Here is a 23,963-nt window from a genome sequence, read left to right on the forward strand (position 1 = left end):
CATGCGGATCCGTCTGACAAATGCCATCAGTTTGCGTCCGGATTGTCGGAGCGACGGAACTGCCTGCCGGAATCCTCTGATGCAAGTGTGATAGTACCCTTAGTCACTGAGTTATAACATCTATCAGTCTAGCACCACCCTGTGTGTGCTCTTTTCCTTATTTCTCTGTCCACCTCACTGAGGTGGTCACATACAGTACAGACCAAAAGTTTGGACACACCTTCTCATTCAAAGAGTTTTCTTTATTTTCATGACTATGGAAATTGTAGATTCACACTGAAGGCATCAAAACTATGAATTAACACATGTGGAATTATATTCATAACAAACAAGTGTGAAACAACTGAAAATATGTTATATTCTAGGTTCTTCAAAGTAGCCACCTTTTGCTTTGATTACTGCTTTGCACACTCTTGGCATTCTCTTGATGAGCTTCAAGAGGTAGTCCCCTGAAATGGTTTTCACTTCACAGGTGTGCCCTGTCAGGTTTAATAAGTGGGATTTCTTGCCTTATAAATGGGGTTGGGACCATCAGTTGCGTTGAGGAGAAGTCAGGTGGATACTACTGAATAGACTGTTAGAATTTGTATTATGGCAAGAAAAAAGCAGCTAAGTAAAGAAAAACGAGTGGCCATCATTACTTTAAGAAATGAAGGTCAGTCAGTCAGCTGAAAAATTGGGAAAACTTTAAAAGTAAGGGCTATTTGACCATGAAGGAGAGTGATGGGGTGCTGTGCCAGATGTGTTTTTGCTATTTATTCGATACTTTGGAGAGACAGGGGCTGGCACATGAATCCTGGCAAATTTGCTAACACTTGAACCTCTTTTCCTGGTGTATATGTAGGAGAAAACTACTCCCCTTGCGCTGCCGTAAGATTTTGCTAAGACGGGAGCAAAATTTTGGTCTTTGGTAAATGACCCCTGATGCCATGTACTGTATGATGTCTGATTTAAATTTTTTACGTCACTTATGGAATAACCCTTTTATTGCAATGTATACACTATGAATATCACCTGTTTTATTGTGGTTTTTATGTGTTGTCCTATTTGTATATGTTTTGACAAGTATTAGATGCTGTAACAGGGAGTGTCGTGTCATTCCTTCCTAGATGACTCAGAATTGCCATAGAACCTGTTCCGTGTCTCCTCCCCCCACCTTGGATCCTATCAGTATTATATAAGTAGCAGGTTTACTTCAATAGCAAACAGAACCTCTTGACTCCTGTGAGCGGTATGTATACATGGTATTCCGATATGCATGCAGGGTGTGAGCTACTGGAATGCAGACTACTTATCAGTAACTCACAATTTATGTGGACTGCTCTACATAACGCAGACCAAATTCTTATTTTGTACAAGAAGTGCATGTGAATTCCTGCAGGGAGTCTTGCTCAATTATGTTGTGTACCATATATTTCCTAAAAAAAAATAATAATCTACCGAATCTTTAATCCTATGAACTATACTTTATGTGGCTAGAGATTTCAGACAACCAGTTACTGAATGACTTGTTCAAGGTTAGTTTGTGAAGGTTGTTGATCCAGTAGAAAAAGCTGTAGATTACATGATGGCTAGCTGACTATTGATAGATTGCTGTGTCCCTTGGCTTCAGTAACACAAGAGACTTGAGCATGCGTTTAAAGCCTCATTCACATGTCAGTTTTTTCCCATGAGTGATTGTGAGCCAAAACCAGGATTGGAGCCTCCACAGACATAAGGTGTAAGGGAAAGATCTGCACCTGTTCTGTGTTTACAGCTGCACCTGGTTTTGGCTCAAAATCACTTATGTAAATGCAACGGGTGCCTCCCCCTAGGGCCCTCTACTTAATGAGACCCAGGTATAGGAAATGCTGAGTGGGAGGAATAATTGAGGGATTTGAAAGAAACATTGAGTCCAGACCTTGTATGTAGTTGAACAGCAGCTTTACTTTGCATAAACGTTCTCCAAAATGTTTACAGGCTTTGTCTTGGTTCCAGCAGGCTTTAGCATGAAACTGTCAGGCGAACTCGACTCTGTTTCTCTCTGGCTCTGCTGTGCTGACAGGCTGACTTTATGACTGTATGCTGCACTTCTCTCTTTGTAGGGTCTGTTTCTAAATTTAGGCCAGGGAACTTTCCTCCTGGCTCCTGAGGCTCTAAGCTTTGGCCTCCATTGCCAGCAGAGATGTGCCCTGCACACCTTCCCCTAGCAGGGGGTAAGCTAGACTAACGCTCACTAGTGGTACTCGCCCAGACCTCTCCAAAGGGGGGGGGGGGGGTAGAATGGAATGGAAGGTTCCATTTTATCTAAGATAGCTCTGCCATTTGCGCTGCCACCTGTTGGGGAACCAGGCACATTACATATAAACAGTTGCAAACATTAGAACTGCACAGTGTGGTGAACCTGGAATAGAATGCATAGGTGACATTAACCCATTCGCTACCAGCGCCGTACATGTGTGGCGCTGGAGCGATGTGCGAACATGGCACCCACTCGCACGTGCAGCGGGCGTCAGGGCCAGCAGATCTCTGCTGTTTCAAATAGCAGAGACCTGCGGCTAATCCCCGTGACCGGCAATAATGCCGATCGCGGTAATTAAATGCTTTAGATGCCGTGACCAAGTGAGGTCATGGCATCTAAATGCGCAAAAACCCGTGTGGCCAAATGGGGCATCGGTACTTGCGCTGAACACTTTCAGCCTCGCTGATGAGGCTGAAAGTGTTCATTCTGCAATTCTTATTTTGGCCAACAGATGGCAGGCCAGGATAAGAAATTAGCAAAATTGACTTTCAATGGCAATTTAAAAATCCCTGAAAGAACAAAATGAAAAATTCAAAAAACATAATTAATAAGCTCATATATGAGTCACAAAATGATCACAATTTTTTTTTAAATGGCTAAAAAATATATATATAAAAAAAATATAAAATTAAATCACCATACGGTCTCAGATAAACGGTACACTCCCAATACTTAGATCAACCACAAAAAAGAGTGCAAAACACACCATTAATGAATCATAAAATGTAATATTTATTGATAACAATAGTTAAAAAATGATATTCACAATACTAGCTTGTGAATGAGCAGGGACAAAAACACAGTTGCACACCACCTCAATTGTGGACTCTCAGCTATAACAAGTTGCAACAATGAAATCGACCTCTAAAGATGTTAATAATCCCAATACAGGGTAAAGCGGTCAAGTTTATATAAAGTGCATATGCATTAGAAAATGTGCCAAAAAGTGACTAGTCCATATTAAGAGCAGCGAAATAACAAACAAGTATACTCGCTAACCTACAAATGCGACATGAATGGCAACATACCAATGGAAAGAGAGTTAAAGACAGAGTGGTGGCGCTCCTCGACACGCGTTTCGCGTGTGATCGTTTCCTCAGGAGTTTAAATCACCCCCCTTTCCGTATAATTAAAAAATAAATATCTAAATAACAATAAATATAAACATCATGGGTATCACCGCAAACGAAACCACCCATACTATTTAAATGGGAAAAAAAGTCCAATACGGCGAATGGCGTAGAAAAAAGGGTTAAAATGGCCGATTTGCCATTTTTTCATTGCTTCTCTTCCCCAAATTTTTTTATAAAATGTGATCAAAAAGTAACACACACTCCAAAATGGTATCAATAAAAAAAATGAGCCCCTTTAACAGCTCAGTAGACATAAGTATAAAAAAGTTATGGGGGTCAGAATATGGTGGTGTCAAAAAAAAATAATTCTCAAAGTTAAAATTTATTTTTACACTATTTAGACATAAAAAACCTATACATATTGGGTATAGTTGCAATCGTACTGACCCAGAAAATGAAGGGCATGGGTCAGTTTTGCCGTAAACGAAACGCTGTAGAACCAAAACCCGCAAAACGGTGGAAGGACTGCTTTTTTTTTTCCAATTCCACCTCATTTGGAATTTTTTCCCGCTTCCCACTACATTTAATAATTAAAGGTGGCGTTAGAAAGTACAACTTGTCCCGAAAAAATAAGCCCTCATACAGCTATGTGACTGGAAATATAAAAAAGTTATGGCTCACGGAAAATAGAGAAGAAAAATGAAAACACAAAAAGGAAAAAAACCTCCGGTAGCCAAGGGGTTAATATTAGTAGACACAGATAGAAGCCGGGTGAAGGAGTGGGAACACCACTCTGGGCTGTTACAGAAATCACTGACTGAACACTGACGTGTGAATGAGGCTTAAGTTGGGAAATGACCGCACCCAACCAAAACCGGAAAGAATCAACACAGCTGATGGGACAAACATTGTGCTGTATGAAGATGAATAAATGATTTTTTTTTTTAAATGGGATATATAACTAAATAATGGACTTTGTCCTTATAGCTTTCAAATGTCAGACTTTTCCATGATATCATACATTTCTTTGCACATGTAATGTACCTTGGCACTTTGTAATCTCTGCTATTGCAAATTTTATCAAATGAACATGATATGGCAGTGGTTTGAAGGCATTGCAGACAGAAATACCATATACCAATGTGTATGGTCTATGAGGGAAGCTGGCGAGAGGATAATCTGCTCACTGAATATCAGTCATGGTGCTCCAAGAAGTCCTCATGCACATGACCATTTTACAGATGCCTATTAAAGCCTCACTCACACGTCAGTGATTCACGGACATGTGCTATACGTGTTCTCCATGGACAGCACATGTGTAACGCTCCAGAGTGTCATTACAATTTCTTCACCCCGCTACTGTCTTTATTGGTTAACCTCATGTCATCTTGTGCATTTATTCCAAGTCCTTCACAATGTGCATTTCTATTTCTATGTAACTGTTGTGTTTAAATGTAATGTGCCTGGTTCACCAGCAGGTGGTAGCAAATATGGCAGAGCTACAGTTAGGTAGAATGGGGCTTTCCATTCCATTCTAACCCCCCTCTGTGGAGGAGTGGACGTGCCCAGGCCAAGCCAAGGCAGCCAGAGCACCTTCAGCTCTGCTGGATGTGGAGGCCACAGCTTAGAGCCTCAGGAGTCAGGAGGAGAGTTCCCTGGCGTAATCAAGAGACAGACTACAAAGAAAGATGTTGCAGCATAAAGAAGAAGCTGAGTTATACAGCAAGCCTGTCAGTACAGCAGAGCCAGAGAGCAACAGATGTAGCAGAGTTGAGTTTGCCTGCCAGAGTTTTAATGCCAAAGCCTGTTGGGACCAAGACAAAGCCTGAAACTGTTTGGAGAAACGTTTATGCAAAGTAAAGCTGCTATACAACTTCATCACAAGGTCTGGACTCAATTATTTCTTCAAATTCCTCAACTATTCCCCCCTATTTGTCTGCTTCGGAGCCAACGTTCATTATAGCTAGAGATGAGCAACGTTTTGTAAAATTCGATTCGGCTGCTTCGCTGAATTTTACATTCAATTTTACTTCGTCAAGAAGCGCATTTATTTGTAAGTAGTGGATACAATGACAGGAAGTGGCTATTGCGCCACGCTCCGTCATTGTACCCCTCAGATGCCGCGTTCATAGCTGATAGTGGCATCTGACAGCAATAATACAGTGTAAAATGAAAAAAATAAAAATACTTACCTGATCCAATTGCGCGCAACAGGCTGGCCGCCGCCATCTTGCTTGAAGGTCTGGTGCGAAATCTCGCTCTGCCCAAGATGACATAATCAAGCTGGCTGGCGTGGTGACGCCATACGTCACCATGCAGGGATGTCAGCCAAGATCTTCAAGCAAGATGGTGGCGGCTGGCCTGTCGTGAGCAAATGGATCAGGTAGGTATTTTTTTTGTTTGTTTGCTTTTCACACTATTTCAGAGGAAATTCGGCTTTGCGGCAAATTGTATTTATCCTGAAATTTATATTGAAGTCCACTTTGTGGATTTCGATTTACTCATCACAAATTATAGTCTATGGGTCCGTGAAAACCACAGATGCCATCCGTGTTTCACGGATCATTAGGATGAGATGCTTTGAAAATTATTGGACAGACACTTGGACCAGACACAGATCCTTCACAGACATCTTCACGGATGCATCACTGACCATGTTTTCACGGACATGGAAGTGTGAATGAGGCTTAAGGCACGCACAGTCTGCTAGGTCCTTGTACTCAGATTTTATACTGGCACCCTGAGTTATTTCTGTGGGGACATGTTCCAATACAAACAGTTTCATGCCTCTTTTTGGCATAAACTTGTTGCACAATCCCTTTTTTTGCAATTCTTTTAAACACCCAGGTGTTTTTCCACTGTATTCGACACAAAGAAGTGGCGGGGGCCAGGAGACTTTGTTGAATAAGACTTCATTAAATATCTTTGGTAGTTGATTTTTAAAGTGGAAAACCAATTTAAAAACTTGGATTCGGTTCCAACTGGTACTTCGGAACCGAAGCCTACTTTGGTTCCAAGTTTTCAAGTGGTTTTCCACTTTAACGCCACTTTAAAAATCAACTACTGAAGTTTATCAATGAAGTCTTGCGCGAGTTAGCGAATAACTAACTTCAGCTCATCGGAGCCCGCACATTTTAATACCGGATGGAGATGGATCTTCGTACAGTATTAATCCAAAGTTTTGAACGAAGCGACTTCAGATGTAGCCTCATTTTCACACTGATGATCTTTAGCTGTTAACATGGTATGTGCAGCCCATCCCTATACTCCTCCTGGCTATGTACTTAAGAGAAGGGGGTTTCCTTATGTTTTATGCTAAAGGAATGAAACCAGTATGCCTCGTTTTATGGGTGGGGTTGTATACAAATTTATTGCATTGCAAAGGTGAGGATTAGACAGAGAACAAACTGGTTTGGCCAGGGATCATTAAAGCCTAAATGAGCAAAAACCCTCCAAGGTAAGACTTCTGCTGGCTCATACAAGATATGTGCTTTTACACAGCTCTCCAGTATCATATACAATAGTTTAGTTTATATTTAGTAAAAGAAAAGTAAGTGAAGCTAAAATAATTTCTGATTCGATATCTGACTGTATAAATGAAGCTTAAATGTGACTTGAATTGGAAAAAGTATACTTTTATACTTGTCACACCCAGTAAAGTAACTAGAAGTGACTGGGCTGCTCAGTAAATTTTTGAACGGGCCACCCTGCCCCCTAAGCAGGGTTGCCAACCGTCCAGAAATGTCTGGACAGTTCGTAAAAATAGGTGACTTTTTTCCTGGGCCTGTAAAAAAAATTAAGTGTCTGTGATTTTTTTGAGTGGTGGTACATGACTAGACTGTTTTAGTGGTAGTTATCATTTTACAACTCACAGTAAATGCTGGTAATGAGTTCTTATCAGTATATTGAGCTATAGACGTGAATTACTTATAATCCTTATCATTCATTATGGTTTTATAATTTGTCCCTAAAAAAATATTGGATGTCTGCAGGGCCGATTCTAGCTCTTCTGCTGCCTGAGGCAAAAATTAAAATGGCGCCCCCTCCCATTAAAAATTGGTATGAAAGCCAGGTAACATAGTAACATAGTACATAAGGCCGAAAAAAGACATTTGTCCATCCAGTTCGGCCTCTCATCCTGCAAGCTGATCCAGAGGAAGGCAAAAAAAAAAACCTGGGAGGTAGAAGCCAATTTTCCCCACTTTAGGGGAATAAAAAATTCCTTCCCGACTACAATCAGGCAATCAGAATAACTCCCTGGAGTAGCCACCGAAATCCGAGACTGCCCTGCCAGATCTGGGGTGGTACAAGTACAGATAATGTTATTGATATCACCTGCAGTCCTATGTAACACCACAGGTAACACAGTGATAAATCTCTGAGTACAGATACTATAGTGGATGTTACCTGCAGTCCTATATAACAGCTCAGATAACACTAGTGCTGATAATTAGAGATGGCATTGCGGTTCGCCCGGGGGTCGTTTCGCGACAAACTTTCATCTTTCGCGATTCGCCGAACACATGGCGATGTCTATTGGCGCCATATTTTTTGCATTGTGCTGAACTTTGACCCATGACACATCTATCAGGTGGGACAGGACAGCCAATTAAGATGTTTCAGCACATGGACACAACCCGTCCCTATCACAGAACCCGATCTGGCAGCCATTTTACATTCTGTGTTTTGCCAGTGTAGGGAGAGCTTGCTTTGTGGAGCAGGGACAGACTGTTAGGGACACCAAACACTAGCTAATAGGGCCACAAAAGTCATTTTAAAGACTGGTAGTTGTGCTATCGATAGGTGTGACTTACTGAGGGGTGTAATATACTTATAATATGCTTTCTAACATAGAAAGTATATTATAGTGCAGGCATGCTCAACCTGCGGCCCTCCAGCAAAACTACAACTCCCATCATTCCTGGACAGCCAACAGCTATCCGCCTACAGAAGGGCATGGTGGGAGTTGTAGTTTTACAACAGCTGGAGGGCTGCAGGTTGAGCATCCCTGTTATAGTGCATTTGTATTGTGCAGCAGGGACAAACGCTATTGGAATAACTAATTGCAACTGGTGTGATATACCTGTTGCCCCCAAAAAAACTAATTGAGGGTGTGATATACCTATAATATACTTTCTAACATAGAAAGTACATTATAGTGCATTTGTATTGTGCACCAGTTGTGTGCAGTTCTGCTGCTATACTGCAGGTATATAGAGAGCCAAGCATTATTGGAACAACTATTTGCAATGGGTGTGATATACCTGTTGCCCCAAAAAAAACTGATTGAGGGGTGCGATATACCTGCTTCCACCAAATATTGATTAAGGGGTTCTATATACCTGCTTCCACAAAATACAGATTGAGGGGTGCGATATACCTGCTTCCACAAAATACTGATTAAGGGGTTTGATATACCTGCTTCTACAAAATACTGATTAAGGAGTTCTATATACCTGCTTCCACAAAATACTGATTGAGGCCTGCGATATACCTGCTTCCACAAAATACTGCGTGGCAATGTGAACATTGAGGTGTTGTTTCCCCAGGTTCCAGTCCGGGACTTGAGACATGCTCATGTCCAGGGATCGTATTTAATCCTGCTACTGGATCTTGGGTGTGGCTCACTCTGGAGAGTCTGTGTGCAGCAGAGGCCTGGGAAGGTTCTGTCTGTGTGGTCTCAGCTGGGCAAGGCTGAGGGACCACGAGGCTGGGAGCCTGGAGTTGGGGGGACTACTGAGCCCCAAACCCCCACAAGAAACAGTGAACTAGAGACAGTGGGCATACTGTGCTCTGTACAGCCAGGAGGCTGTGGGACATTGGCTGACAAAGCCGCACGAGTTCACAGGGTGTGAACTGTGACCTAGGTGAGTCAGGAAACTCTGTGTTAGTAAGAGCCTAGCCGGGCAAGTGTTTATTATTTTATGTGGACGTCACATGTGTTAGGTGAAGCTGCGACTTCATGATAACCTGTATTGGTTGGAGTGTGCACAATAAATGCACGGTTTGGACCTGAAACTTGGTGTCCTAAAGTCGTATCTGTAAGAATGACCCCCAAATAAGAGGCGATTCCTTACAACTGATTGAGGGGTTTAATATACCTGCTTCCACAAAATACTGATTGAGCGGTGCGATATACCTGCTTCCACCAAATATTGATTCAGGGGTTCTATATACCTGTTTCCACAAAATACTGATTGAGGGGTGCAATATACCTTCTTCCACAAAATATTGATTAAGGGGTTGTATATACCTGAACAAGGAAAAAATACTTATATGGTAGTTGTAGAATCAAATCACTATCACTGAAAACAACTACCTAAAACATAACTACTTTTATTAGAGATCATTAAACACGGATCCCTTACAGGGGACCAATAAACACATGGACAAACACAGAGTCGAACCGTACTGGACCAGGTAGACGGTGATTGCTAAAGGATAGAGGGGTAGGGCAACACCTAAAATTTCCTATAGTCTGTCCCTAGATATCCCTCAAGTTATCCTCTGCCCAGAGATGCACCTGGATGGTAGGAGCACTCTGTCCACGTGCATTGACTACCTGTCCTTGTAACGCCCTTGCTAGAGATAAAAAAAAAAAAACTATACATGGTTTACCAATGAAAAATAACCTGGGTCTCAGTATACACTAAGTACATATTAGATAGATAATTATCGAGAATGGTATAGATATACAGTCCCGATCAAAGCATGATGCGACTCTACCCGACTCGTTTCCCCTTCTCATCCAGAAGGTTCGTCAGGGGACGCAAAAAAAATCTATTATCATAACATATGTGTCACAGATACGTCACAAATGTGCAAATGTGGAGACCAAAAAAAAGGCAAAACAAGACTGGAGCACCCACAAGCCAGCACTGGTCTATGGGACCAAACACAAAATTAGTGTAGTTACTATACGGAGATAAACCATACTGAATACCAGTGGATTACTTATCTGGTGATGAACTTCAGTCTCAACTCACAGACCGATGGTGCTTGGCTTGCGGCGCTCCAGGGGGCAGAAAAAGATGTGGCTCCGTTGTTGTTTTCAGTGATAGTGTTCTATATACTTTCTTCCACAAAATACTGATTGAGGGGTGCGATATACCTGCTTCCACCAAATATTGATTAAGGGGTTCTATATACATGCCATACTCTGTCTCCTCCTCGGCTGACTCCTCCTTTTCCACTGCTACCGTCTCTTTCGCTGCACCCCCCCCCTAAGCTTCCCAGAACCTATTTGACGTGCTAGGTGAGACATTGCAATGCTGTGCTGTGGCTGTTGTGCCTGGAAGCCAAGAGCCACACTGGTCCTGCACTGCTTTCAGCTCTGCATCATAGGCCGATCAGTGGCTAACCCCGCTCAATTTGACAGTTGGTAAAGTGGTGTGCGACAACGGTGCCAATCTGCTGAGCGCGCTGAAACAGGCCAAATCTACACACGTGCCGTGCATGGCACACGTCCTGAACTTAGTAGTGCAGCGATTCATTGCCAAATACCCCGGGGTCCAGGACGTTTTGCGGTAGGCCAGGAAAATCTCTGGCCATTTTAAAAGATCTTATACGGCCATGGCTCGCCGGATTTGTCTGATTTGTGACAGCCCGACGCGCTGGAACTCCACCTTATATATGCTTGATAGGCTGCTCCAGCAGCAACCTGCCGTTAATGACTACCTGTACATACTCTGCAGCAGTACAGGTTCTGAGGAGCTTGGTTTCCTTTCACCGCGCCAGTGGCTGCTCATGCGTGACGCATGCAGACTTCTGCGGCCATTTGATGAGATCAACAAACTGGTCAGTCGCAGCCAGGGCACCATCAGTGAAATCGTACCTTACGCCTTCTTTCTGGAGCGTGCATTGCATTGTGTCATTGATCAAGCTGTCGAGGAGCAGGAGCTGGAAGATGAGGAAGCCGCAATGCTGAATGAATTCCCAGGGGGGCTACTCCATCTGAAACAAGTTAGCAGGAGTCTGAAGAGGAGGAGGAGGATGAGGATGGTGGCTGGGGGGAGGAGGAGCAAGAAGAGCAGGCTTTGAGGGAGACCTTTAAATTTTTTGTGGATCCCTGGTGTTGTCCGTGGCTGGTGGCAGGAGACCAAAGACGACATTCTCTTTGGCGATGAGCAGGACCAAGGGCGCTCCACCGCTTCCAATTTAGTGCAAATGGGGGTCTTCATGCTCCAGTGTTTGAAGAGGGACCCCCGTTTAAAAAGAATAAAAGGCAAGGACCAGTACTGGGTGGCAACGTACTTAGACTCCCGGTACAAACACAAAATGGCAGACATGTTACCAGCATCTCAGAGGGCTGGCAGAATACAGCATTTACAGGCCTTGCTGCGAGAAATGCTGCATTCTGCTGTTGCGGGCGCTGGCAGAGGAATTTCCACCCACAGCGAAACAGGTGCGGGTACCAATCCTACCGCGCCTGCAAGAAGAGGGCGGTTTAAAGATGTCACTTCGGATATGAGATCATTCTTGCAGCCAACCCATCGACAGCCGCCCTCCGGATCCAGCCTCAGGGAACGCCAAGATCAACAGGTGTCCGACTACATCAGGTTAACGGCCGATGTGGACGCTCTGAGAAGCAAGGAACCCCTGGACTACTGGGTGTGCAGGCTTGACCTGTGGCCAGAGCTGGCACAATTTGCCATGGAATTCGAGTGTACTGTCCGAAAGGACGTTCAGCGAAGCAGGGGGGATCGTGACCGATAAGCGCACTCGCCTAGCTCACGACAGTGTGCACTACCTCACATTTCTAAAAATGAATGAGGCATGGATCTTGGAGGAATTCAACACCTGTGACGACCACGTGTAATTTGAATTTCCTCATGCCAGCCCACACATATCTGCCACCACCCAGGACAAAGAATGGTCCTTTTATATACAGCGGCATAAAAGGCCTTTTCTGTCAGGTGAATGCCTAATTTTTGGGGCCTGTACTCCACTTGCCTGCAATAAAATTGTTATCCACTGACCGCCTAATATACCTCCAGCCACATAGTCACTTGTTCTTTTATGTCCAGCGAATGCATAATTTTTGGGGCCTGTACTCCACTGGCCTACAGTAAAATTGTTATCCACCGACCATCTAATATACCTCCATCCACAAAATCACTTGTTCTTTTCTGTCAGGTGAATGCATAATTTTTGGGGCCAGTACTCCACTGGCCTGCAGTAAAATTTGTTATTCACTGACCGTCTAATATACCTCCAGCCACATAATCACTTGTTCTTTTCTGTCAGATGAATGCATAATTTTTGGGGCCTGTACTCCACTGGCCTACAGTAAAATTGTTATCCACTGACCGTCTAATATACTTCTAGCCACATAGTCACTTGTTCTTTTATGTACGGTGAATGCCTAATGTTTGGGGCCTGTACTCCACTGGCCTGCAGTAAAATTGTTATCGACTGATCGTCTTATATTGTCACGGTGCCTCAGGTGTCTGATGGCAGGAGATCAAGAAGACTGGCTGAACGTGGAGGAATCTAACAGCCTCCTTGATTTCTCTTGATTCAGTATTGACAGGGTTAATGACCACTTCCCTTTTCTTAGCTGTTGCTCAGTGGTCATCACTTCTACCCTTTATAGTCTGACCCCTCCCTTCTGACTATGCGGTAGATAGTTTCATTTGGGTTTGGTTGAGCTGGTATGAGGTCATCTCTGGTGTTCCTGCTCGTCCCTCTCTTCAGAAGTTAAGTGTCGCGTTTGTTTGTGTTTTGTATTATTCCCTGTTGTTTGTATCTAGACCTGAGACAGATATTTTCATAAGTGTATCTGTGGAGGAATGGGTTGTCTCTGGTCCTAACCTTATTCCAGGCCTTATAAGGAAATAAGGGCCTAGGTATCCTGCATATGAATATTCCTACCTTCAAGGTCTATTGATATTGATAGGTAGTTAGGGCCCGGATCAAGATTGTTCAGGAGGTGTCCTGTTCCTTCCCTATTTTGCAGGCCCAGTTGCTGTTCCCCTTCCCTTCTGTATTCAGTGTGGTCGTTTTCCCCTACACTGATCGTGACATTATCTACCGCCCAAAAAAAAACGCCATTTCGTTCAGGCCAGTGCAGCTATGGATCCTATGTCTGTACTGGTCGAACATCTGCAGAGACTGTCATTGGAGGTAGCTGACCTCCGCACGACACTGTCGCGACAGTCTTACGAATTCACAGACTACAGGCGGCTGGTTCCGATGGTGGGTACCAGACCTGCCCTGAACCTAAGATTACCGTCCTTTCTAGGGGTAGTGACATTTTAATTTGGTTCAGGGGATCATGTAAGTTGCATTTTAAGCTGCATCCATACTCTTCTGGTGATGAGTGTCAACGTGTGGGTATGATCATTTCTTTGCTTAAGGATGATGCACTGTTTTGGGCTTTTTTATGGGTTGACTACTAGTGCACTAGAGAAAAGCATTTCTGTCTTTGCAATTGATTCTGCACCTCTTACCCAAAAATGCCTGTCGCAGGTCCATTTAAGAGTGGGTGATTTCCATCACAAATCTATCTCATGTTATGTGTTGGAGGGTCTGCCTGCTCCGATGGTTTTGTGCTTACCATGGTTAAGCAAACATAACCCTACCATCAACTGGCAAGTGAGATAGATTCTCGATTGGAGTGATTTTTGCATGGACAACTGTCTTAATGCGTCTTTCTCTATGGTCACCACTAAAACTGTACCCTCATTAATTTCCAAATTTTCTGATGTGTTTTCTGAGAGTGGTAACCAGGAGTTACCCCCGCATCGGGAGTATGATTGTCCCGTCAATCTTATTCCTGGAGCTATACTGCCGAAATATCGGTTGTATAATCTTTCGGAGCCCGAAAGAAAGGCTATGCGAGAGTATATCACTGAGAGGTTGGCGAAGGGTCATATCAGACCATCCAAATCCCCAGTGGCTGCTGGGTTTTTCTTTGTAAAAAAAAAAAAAGGATGGTACCCTTAGACCATGTCTGGACTTCCGTGAGCTCAACCGTATTACTGTCCGCGATCCTTACCCTCTTCCTTTGATTCCGGATTTGTTTAATCAAATTGTCGGTGCCAAAGTGTTCTCTAAATTGGATCTGAGGGGGCATATCATTTGGTAAGGATCAAAGAGGGGGACAAATGGAAGATGGCCTTTAATACCCCTGAGGGTCATTTTGAGAATCTGGTCATGCCTTTTGGGTTAACCAATGCTCCAGCGGTTTTTTAACACTTTGTCAATGACATCTTTCATCATCTGGTGGGGAGATTTGTTGTTGTATATCTGGATGACATACTAATTTATTCTCCAGACATGGAGACTCATGTTACAGGTCCTAAGAGAGAATAAATTGTATGCGAAGATGGAAAAATTTGTTTTTGCTTTTCAGGAAGTGCAATTCCTGGGTTACCTGCTCTCATCCTCAGGTTTTCGTATGGATCCCGAGAAAGTCAGTGCGGTGTTGGACTGGGATCGACCCGAAAATCTGAAAGCGCTTATGCTGTTTTTGGGATTCACCAACTACTACCGTAAATTCCTCTTGAACTATTCTACTGTGGTTAAACCTTTAACAAACATGACTAGGAAGGGGGTCAATTTCTCTGTTTTGTCTGAGGCGGCATTACAAGCCTTTTCTGCTGTGAAGGAATGTTTTGCTTCAGCCCCTATTCTGGTGCAACCGGATGTGTCTCAGCCATTCATTGTAGAGGTTGACGCATCCGAGGTAGGGGTGGGAGCAGTTTTGTCGCAAGGTCCTTCATCTAGTAAATGGCACCTATGTGCTTTTTTCTCTAAAAAACTGTTGACTGCTGAAAGAAATTATGACTTGGGTAGTATGGCATTGCTAGCTATTAAATTGGCTTTTAAAGAATGGCGCCATTGGTTGGAAGGAACAATTCATCCTATTACTGTAATTACTGAACACAAAAATCTGGCTTACCTTGAGTCGGCTAAATGACTGAATCCAAGGCAGGCCAGATGGTCGCTGTTTTTCACCAGATTTAACTTTATTGTCACCTACCGCCCTGGGGTGAAGAATGTCAAGGCGGATGATTTGTCACACAGCTTTCCTGGGGGGGTGATTCTAAAGATCCTAGCCCTATTTTGTCTGAAGGGGTAGTCATATCTGCCCTATATCCTGATCCTGAGGCTAAGGTGTTGGAGGCCCAAGAGGATGCACCGGACTCTCGTCCTCCAGGGAGATTGTTTGTTCCTTCAGACTTAAGTCACAAGGTATTTGAGGAACATCACTGTACTGTCTTGGCTGGACACCCTGGGAGTAGATCCACTGTCGATCTCATCTCGTGCAGATTTTGGTGGCCGGGGCTGCATAAGTGTGTTGAGGACTATGTGTCAGCCTGTTGTACCTGTGCTCGTGCTAAGGTGACACATACTCGGCCTTCTGGATCTCTTCTTCCGTTACCCATCCCGCCCAGACCTTGGATGCATTTGTCCATGGACTTTATCACGGATTTACCAAATTCTTCGGGAAAAAACGTGATCCTGGTGGTAGTCGATCGGTTTAGCAAAATGGTGCATTTTATAGCATTGCCTGCTGTACCTAATGCCAAAACTCTTGCACAGGTGTTTGTCGATAACATTGTGAAACTACATGGCATTCCCTCTGATGTGGTGTCTGATAGGGGGACTCAGTTTGTTACCAGATTCTGGAAAGCGTTCTGTACTCGACTGGGGGTACAATTGTCCTTTTCTTCGGCTTTTCATCCTCAGTCGAACGGACAGACAAAGCACACTAATCAGAATCTGGAGACTTACTTGAGATGTTTTGTTTCGGAGAACCAGGAGGGGTGGTCTTCATTCTTGTCGTTAGCTGAGTTTGCCATTAATAACCGTAGACAGGAGTCCACTGATAAGGTGCCATTTTTTGGGGCATATGGATTCCATCCGCAGTTTGGCACATTTTCTGGTTCTCAAACTTTCGGTATTCCTGAGGAGGAACGATTTTCCTCTTCTTTGTCTTCGATTTGGCGGAAAATTCTAAATAACCTGAAAAAAATGGGCAACAGGTATAAGCGTGTGGCTGACAGAAGACGTATGAATGGTCCGGACCTGAGAGTGGGTGATTCTGTATGGCTGTCCACAAGAAAGATTAAGCTTAAGGTACCTTCTTGGAATGTGGGCCCAATATTTATTGGTCCATATAAGATCACTGCCATTGTTAACCCTGTAGCCTTCCGTCTTGAACTTCCTCAGGCTTTGAAAATTCATAACGTATTTCATAAGTCGTTGTTGAAGAAATGTGTCGAACCTGTGTGTATCTCACTGCTCCCTGGGCCCTGAAAATAAATCAATTTGTCCTCCTCCTGGGCCCCCTCCTGAATTTTGGCCCTGTAGCAGCCACTTCAATGGTAGCTCTACACCCCTGGTCACACCTGTCATTGTGCTCAAATTACACAAGTAAATCAGAATTATACTAAGAGCACCCCTAGTTAGTGTGCCAGTCCATATGCCTGTGATTTGCTAAGAGTATGAAACGAGTAACTCACATTTAGTTTATTCATTTAATTCAGAACAAAATCCTAATAAAGTCAGTATTTCTTTTTGCTACTGTACATGCTCATTATTATAAAGAGATTGAATCATCATCCAAGGCAAACAACTGACTTTGCCTGGTGAGGATACAGGCGGCTGTGTGTTTTCCCCTACAGATTCCATGGTACATGTCCCCTATGATGGGACAACCCAGAAAAGCCCTTTCTGTCAGCTGCTTACTTCCTATATGTGCTCCTATAGGTGGCAATATCAATCCATCAATCCAAGAAGAGGAGATGACTGACATGGCTCTCATCCTGAAATAGTGTCCTCAAATCCTATTTAAAAGGACTATAAGACTTACAAAAAACAGCCTCTTTTAGGACCTGTATACACATGAATTTGGTCTAAAAAAAATACCATTGAAACTGCAGGTTTTTTTCTTTTCCATCCCACATGCATTTTAATGGTTTTATAATGGCGTTTTTCCCAGTAGAGGAGACGATAAAATGCCATAACTTGCTGTGTTGATAAAAAAATAAAAATATGCCAGCGGGACAAAGGATGCAACTAGTGGTGAGCAAAGTAAGCTTCAGAGCCTAGATTCAAAGTTGCTTCGCTCAAAACTTCGGATTAATGCTGTACGGTGATCTGTCTCAGTACAGCATTAAAATGTATTGCCTCCGATAAGGCGAAGTAAGTTATTCCCAAATTCTCGCGAATACCTTTTGGTATTTGATATTTAAAGTGGAAAACCACTTTAAAACTTGGATCCGAACTCTGCTTCAGTTCCAACGGATGCACTCTATTATGTATCCTGTGAATTCAGAAGCAGTTGTTTTTTCAGGCTCACAATCTCAGCTAACTTTGACCCCCCACCCCCAATGAAATTGTGTGAAAGTACAGTAGCTCTTTAAGGTAACAAATGTATTATAATGCGAAAATATGACTGTAGCTTCAATTTGTTATTTTCACTACTATTCTTATAAAGATTAATATATCTTTAATTAATATCATTTTTATTTCTTACTAGAATCTGCACGATGTGGAACCCAAACCAAGGTAAATTAACTTAAATATATTTACAAAGCTTAACCTAGTTAGGAACATTTCTTATAAGTGATCAACTTCAGCCATTAAAGACTAACTTTATATTTTGTATGAGTTTAAAAATCATGTTTGACCTGCCGCTCCATTTATACAGGAGCAATGGGAACTGGTTCTCGTGATCAGTAGGGGTGCCAGCAGTGAGATGTTCACAATCAGATTTTAGGGTTCACAGACTTATAAGCAACAATGTAAATGCAATCAGGCAATGTTTGGATATCTACTGCCTCTTCTCCGATCAGTGCTCTGTTGGCCTGTAAATGGTCTTTCAGGATATTATGCTAATACGTCAACTGACAAAATCTCCTTTTACATATCTACACTTTGTCATTAACATTTTTTATCTTTTACTGGTATAGGCTCCATGTGTTTTAATAGTTTCCTTAAAATTCTATTTTATATTTTCAGGGACACCCTATGGGCAGCCTGGATACCCAGCACCAGGTTGTCCTCCTCAACAAGGACCTTATCCAGGCCAATGCCCTCCAGGCACTAACCCATATCCAGGATATCCTATGCCTACTTACCCACCACCAACAGGTGGATACCCTGGTGGATGTGCCCCTCAGCCAGGACACCATGGATCCCATGGCCATCACGGTCAACATGGTCAACCTGGCTATGGTGCACCTGGCTGCCCTCCCCATCTACATGGAGATCATCATAAGAAACACAAAAAACATGGACATGGACATGGACACGGACATGGGCATAAGAAGGTAGGGATCATAATGTATTATGAATTACCTATCATCATTTAAAAGACACTGGGGCACATTTATTAAAACTGGCATGAAATAAAAAAAAAAATAGAATAGCTATAAAATATTTTTTTTATTTTAAACTTGTTTTAAAACCTGTATGATTTGTTAAAAAAACACATGGATCAAAATGGTATGGCTAATAAACTCACTAGAGCTGTGTCAAATTTATTATGGATTTGCATCATACCTGGGTACAAAATGCTGGTGTAAATGACTTAATATAATGTATCACAGAAGTATGTCCAGAATTCTGTTGCACCAGCTGCTTCCTGCTTCATTTGCAAAAAGTTATCTGGGAAGAAGGTATGCAAATGAGCTCTTAGCAAGCTCTGCCTCTAATGCCACCAGGTTCAAACATTGACTTATAGGATAGCTACCTTACATCTGGTGGCATTAGAGGCAGAGCTTGCTAAGAGCTCATTTGCATACCTTCTCAGAATTCCAGAGGAGCATGTATGGCCTATAAGCCTCCTCACGCCAATTAAAGAGCTCTCCCCAAGGAGAGATAGTACCCCCCAAATCTTAAAAAGCTATCTGTAATGATAAATATTCCTCACAACGGAACTTCCGGTCTTTCCTATTAAGCATTCTACTTTACACGTTATGATATCTTTACACATAAAGTGAAGCATATACACTATATGGAAAAAAGTATTGGGACACTTACATTACACCTACAGGAGCTTTTATGGCATCCAATTCTAAGTCCATAGATATTAATAAGGAGTTGGAGTGTGTCTGTGGAACTTTTTGCCCATCTATCCAGAAGAGCATTTGTGAGGTCAGAGAATGATGTTGGACAATCTACTGTACATTCTAGTTCATCCCAAGGGTGTTCGATGGAGTTGAGGTCAAGCTTTGTGCTAACAGTCAAGTTTTTCCACACCAAATGCAACTAACCATGTATTTATGGTCCTTGGTTTGGTATGCTGAAGCATTAAAATTTTCCTTCACTGGAACTAACGGGCCTAGGCCAACCCCTGTAAAACAACCCCATATCATTATTCTTCTAAAAACTTTGCAGTTGGCACAACGAAGGCAGGTAACGTTCTCCTGGCATTCATCAAACTCAGACCCATCCATCAGACTGCCAGTTACAGAAGTGTGATCGGTCGCTCCACGGAACACATTTCGACTGTTTCAGAGTCCAGTGGCAATGTACTTTACACCACTCCATCTGATGCTTGGCATTATGCTTGGTGATGTAAGGCTTGCATGCAGGTGCTCAACTATGGAAACCCATGTTATGAAGCTCCTGGTGCACAGTTTTTGTGCTGATGTTAATAATAAAGAAGGTTTGGAACTTTGCAGTTATTGAGTTTTGGAGAGCGTTGGTAACTTTTATGCACTATGCACCTCAGCACTTGATGACCCCAGTCTGTAAATTTACGTGGTCTGTCACTTTGTGTCTGAGATGCTGTGGTTCCTAAACGCTTTGCAATAATACCATTCACAGTTATAAATATCTAGAAATGGTGGCATACTATTACAGGACCACGCTGGAATTCAGTGACCTCTTCAGAATGTGTTATTCTTTCACAAATGTTTGTAAAGGCAGACTGCATGGCTAGAGGCTGGATTTTATACACTTGTGTCGTTGGCACTGAATAAAACCTCTGAATAAGAGTTGTGTTATAATACTTTTATCCATATAGTGTGTGAGTTAAACTGATAAAAAAGTAAGGACTTGTACAGTACTTGTTCTGAGATTTATGTAGCAGTAATATGGTGTCTATTAAAGTCTACAGGACCATACTGTACCTCTCTATATACAGCAATGTATTATAGACGTATCTTTCATCAGCCAATGAAATGTTGCAATTTTTTTTTCTCTCTGATCCCCTATGGATTCCATTAGATTTGAAGGCAGACCAAGGTACATGAAGTACCTACGGCTTCATAGTATGGGAAAATATGTATTTTGCGTGTTGCTATACTTCCTTCATGCAAATGGCTTCAATAATACTAACTTTTCACACAATTTTGCATAAATCAATAGTACAAGTGACCACAAGAAACTTTGTATAATATGTCTTAGGGCTCTTTCACACATGCGTTGTCCGGATCCGGCGTGTACTCCATTTGCCGGAATTACACGCCGGATCCGGAAAAACGCAAGTTAACTGAAAGCATTTGAAGACGGATCCATCTTCAAAATGCGTTCAGTGTTACTATGGCAGCCAGGACGCTATTAAAGTCCTGGCTGCCATAGTAGTAGTGGGGAGCGGGGGAGCAGTATACTTACAGTCCGTGCGGCTCCCGGGGCGCTCCAGAATGACGTCAGAGCGCCCCATGCGCATGGATGACGTGTCCATGCGATTACGTCATCCATGCGCGTCGGGCGCCCTGACGTCACTCTGGAGCGCCCGGGGAGCAGCATGGACGGTAAGTATACTGCTCCCCCGCTCCCCACTACACTTTACCATGGCAAACAGGACTTTAGCGTCTTGGCAGCCATGGTAACCATTCAGAAAAAGCTAAACGTCGGATCCGGCAATGCGCCGAAACAACGTTTAGCTTAAGGCCGGATCCGGATTCGTGCCTTTCAATGGGCATTAATTCCGGATCCGGCCTTGCGGCAAGTGTTCAGGATTTTTGGCTGGAGCAAAAAGCGCAGCATGCTGCGGTATTTTCTCCGGCCAAAAAACTTTCCGGTCCTGAACTGAAGACATCCTGATGCATCCTGAACGGATTTCTCTCCATTCAGAATGCATTAGGATAAAACTGATCAGGATTCTTCCGGCATAGAGCCCCGACGACGAAACTCTATGCCGGAAGAAAAGAACACAAGTGTGAAAGGGCCCTTAGTGAGAAATGTCTAGTTCTCATGTTATCAGCTGTTTATACCCCCTTCCCTTACTAATTGCTTTTCACTTTGAAAAATTCCTTAAATACCTCCAAGACAGGAGCAGAGCCACATGAGGGTCATATTACATGTCAATGCTAGTATATAAAGTGGGGAGGGGGAAGGAATGAGCAGGAGCACACACAGACAAGCAGAGTGCTGGAGCTACATGAGCTGATGAATACATTTTTCTAAGTGCTTTATTCATAATCATACAGGTCATTACTTCTCTGTAATATCCTTCATGATCCCGGGGCTACTTCTAAGTAAGAGAGGGTGAGGAAGGACATTCTGCTCTACTCTCTGTGTAGATAGATAGATAGATAGATAGATAGACACCGATAAATAACCTCAAGCGCACTGCATACACATAGACACTATTGGTAGTAACTAATGGCAGTAAATGTAAATACAAACCAAAGTATGGCATTGCAAATAGTACCTAATGGTATACAGACCAAAAAGTAAGCACCTCCTAAACACCCCAACATGTGTTTCATGTCAGCTTCCTAAGGGGAAATCAATCATTCATTTCCCCTGAGGAAGCTGACGTGAAACACTTCTTGGGGTGTTTAGGAGGTGCTTACTTTTTGGTCTGTATACCATTAGGTTCTATTTGCAGTACTTTGGTCTGTATTTACATTTACTGCCATTACTTACTACCAATAGTGTCTATGTGACCAATATAGTGGCAGCTCCATGTGGCTGATTTCTCGATATCATATGTTTGTATTTTTTTAACTCATATTTAATAAAATATTGATATTTTTTCATATAAAATGTTGTATGCAGTGTGCTTGAGGTTATATATCGGTGTCTATTGAAATATTTGCACCTGCTTGTCAGGAATGTTATTGGCCCTCATTTATAGGTGTAGTCTACTTTCTGTATGCAGTGGATAGCAACTAGCCTCTACCCACCATATCTGAGAGAATGGCATATTAGGAATTCACTACACACAGAGGAAAACTGCTAAAAAAAAAGGGCAGAGACAAATGATATAATGGCCAGAAATGGTGTTACTCCTCATGTACACACACTGTACTATTGATTAATGCAAAGTTTGTTGACAGGTTAGTGACAGCTGGCAAAATATATTAGATAAATCTCTGCTGAACCCAACTCTCCTGAACTTTCCCTCGAGAGCAGATGTTGAAGAATAGAGGGATCGGGTGGTTAGATTTTTTAACATGCCTGATCCTTTTCTTTTCAGGGTAAATAAAACATCACCAAAGGTGTCTGGTAGTGGTTTATTCCACTCTGTGTAATCAGAATACATGCATGCTCGGCTGTGTTTCTCTAGGGTGGTCGGGACAAATAGACAAATCTATCTATCCTCATGAGATAACAGATTACTATGTCAGTAGTATAAGTAAACACCCTGTTTTTCTCATTACAGCATGGAGGTGGATCTTCCAGCAGTTCTGACTCAGACTAAATGGCTTCAGGATGGCTATTATGAATCTGACCCATCAAATTTTCTACATACAGTATACGTAAATCACATGTATCCTACAACATGATAATAAGAAACGTAGAAGAGAACAATAAATTAATACAACAACGCTCATCTCAAAATCATTTTGCAATTCCTGTGTATCCAGAATAAATTTGTTCTCTTCTTGTTGTGGTGCTGCTCCACAGAACCTTTTATCGTGTCTGTAACCCTCACTATATTGACATACAAGTGGTGTGATCATTTGCTGTGTGGTTGAATAAAGTAATTCTTTACAAAATGTTAATTTATGCATATTTTATATTCATTGTGCTATCGCTTTGCGAGCTGGGGCCAGAAAAGCACTTTGGACAGCTCATGTTACCAAGAAGATTATCCTGACCTTAGTTGCAAAATGTAAATTTTTATTTTAATCTATGAGAAGGTACATTTTCTCCTTGAACCCCTTCAAAATACCCGTTAGTTGACACTCGGGAACTACTGAAATGTGATATCTCCTGGAAAATACCTTATTACAGTTCTCTATAAACTCTGTGTTGTATGTACGGATGTAACATGGCACAAGTGAGTTCCTTCTCTAATTGCCTCTGCCTCCATTTCACACGGAGGCATACCAATTTTTTTTGTTCTGATGGAAAACGCAAGAATCCAACAGAAAAAAAATATTGTACATTTCGATGGAAGCCGTATTGTGCAGCAATGAAGTGATTAATGTGTACTGATGGTAAAAACCTAATTTTGTGCTTATGATTTATAATGCGGATGCATCATTATAGGGTGACTGACATTGTAGTCGCAGCTACTGTACAGTGAAACCTACTAAATGCTACTAAAGGTTCCACAGAGTTAGCCTAGGAGATACTTATGTTTAGAGTAAGGCCTCATGCACATGGCCGTTGTTCGGCTGTTCCGTACATTCGGGACCGCAATTTGCGGTCCCCATGTACGGCCAACATATATGCGAATTACACAGATGGAT

The 23,963-nt window shown here is 42.5% G+C and overlaps 1 long non-coding RNA gene across 1 annotated transcript; it reads left to right on the forward strand.

The window, feature by feature from the left end:
- The first annotated feature begins 1,113 nt into the window (after positions 1-1,113).
- Positions 1,114-23,311, forward strand: LOC121009007. The gene is made up of 4 exons (XR_005780663.1): positions 1,114-1,231; positions 17,846-17,874; positions 18,328-18,638; positions 22,928-23,311. It is a non-coding gene; the product is annotated as an uncharacterized LOC121009007 (long non-coding RNA).
- The last annotated feature ends 652 nt before the right edge of the window (positions 23,312-23,963 follow it).

The sequence above is a fragment of the Bufo bufo genome, chromosome 7 (assembly GCF_905171765.1).
Source record: "Bufo bufo chromosome 7, aBufBuf1.1, whole genome shotgun sequence".
In the NCBI taxonomy this organism is placed as follows: Eukaryota; Metazoa; Chordata; class Amphibia; order Anura; family Bufonidae; genus Bufo; species Bufo bufo.